This window comes from Mus caroli, unplaced genomic scaffold (assembly GCF_978045245.1).
Source record: "Mus caroli unplaced genomic scaffold, Mus_caroli_1 scaffold_8, whole genome shotgun sequence".
NCBI lineage: Eukaryota > Metazoa > Chordata > Mammalia > Rodentia > Muridae > Mus > Mus caroli.
In genome coordinates, this window is record NW_028227263.1 from 39873858 (window position 1) to 39875348 (window position 1491).

The window sequence follows — 1491 nt, forward strand, 5'->3', positions numbered from 1 at the left end:
GGTATCAGAGTAATTGTGGCTTCATAGAATGAGTTGGGTAGAGTACCTTCTGTTTCTATTTTGTGGAATAGTTTGTGAAGAACTGGGATTAGATCTTCTTTGAAGGTCTGATAGAACTCTGCACTAAACCCATCTGGTCCTGGGCTTTTTTTAGTTGGGAGACTATTAATGACTGCTTCTATTTCTTTGGGGGATATAGGGCTGTTTAGATCATTAACCTGATGTTGATTCAACTTTGGTACCTGGTATCTGTCTACAAACTTCTCCATTTCATCCTGGTTCTCCAGTTTTTTTGAGTATAGCCTTTTGTAGAAGGATCTGTTGGTGTTTTGGATGTCTTCAGGATCTGTTGATATGTCTCCTTTTTCATTTCTGATTTTGTTAATTAGAATGCTTTCCCTGTGCCCTCTAGTGAGTCTGGCTAAGGGTTTATCTATCTTGTTGATTTTCTCAAAGAACCAGCTCCTTGATTGGTTGATTCTTTGAATAGTTCTTCTTGTTTCCACTTGGTTGATTTTGCCCCTGAGTTTGATTATTTCCTGCTGTCTACTCCTCTTGGGTGAATTTGCTTCCTTTTGTTCTAGTGCTTTTAGGTGTTTTGTCAAGTTGCTAATGTGTGCTTTCAAAAATATGGAACGCTTCACGAATTTGTGTATCATCCTTGCGCAGGGGCAATGCTAATCTTCTCTGTATCGTTCCAATTTTAGTATATGTGCTGGCGAAGTGAGCACATAAGCATCAGTCTTATTAGTTAGCTTTCCCAGTATTAGAAAGTGCTATGCATGCTATAAAGAGAGAAAAAAAATAGCATTATCTAGTTATGAACACAATGATCTATAATAAAAACTAGCTTGACCCTTCCGGTTTGCAAATATGCAAAGCAGCAGGCACTGTGCTATAGACCTCCATAAACCAATCACACACAGAAACAGCTTGACCTTCAGGATTTTGGACATACCCAGGTTCACAAGCTCATGGGAGGGTCATGCTACATTCAGAGACAGCAAGTCAAGATAACACCAGAGTTAACCAGATGACTAGAAGAAAGCACAAGGATATAAACACAGGAACATATGCTACTTGCCATCCTCAGAACCTGGTTCTCCCACCAGAGCAAGTCCTGGAAATCTCAACACATTGGAAAAGCAAAATTCTGATTTAAAACCCCTCCTCATGATGGTGATACAGGACTTTAAAAAGGACATTCACTCCCTTAAACAAATACAAAAAAGTACTGGAGACAGGCTCAGTAGTTAATCACACTGAATACTCTTCCAAAGTTCCCGAATTCAATTCCCAGTGAACACATGTTGGCTCACAACCATCTGTGATAGGGATCTGATGTCCACTTTGTGTATGTCTGAGTACATCAACAGTGTACAGATAGCAACAGTGTACTCACATACATAAAATAAATACATCTTTTTTTAATGTGAAAGAAATACAGGAGAACACAGGTAAACAGGTAGAAGCACTTAAAGAGGAAACACA

General features: G+C 39.0%; 1 non-coding gene across 1 annotated transcript; it reads right to left on the reverse strand.

The window, feature by feature from the left end:
• Window positions 1–624: 624 nt before the first annotated feature.
• LOC115030339 (U6 spliceosomal RNA) lies at window positions 625–731 on the reverse strand. The gene has a single exon (XR_003835917.1). It is a non-coding gene; the product is annotated as a U6 spliceosomal RNA (small nuclear RNA).
• Window positions 732–1491: the final 760 nt, after the last annotated feature.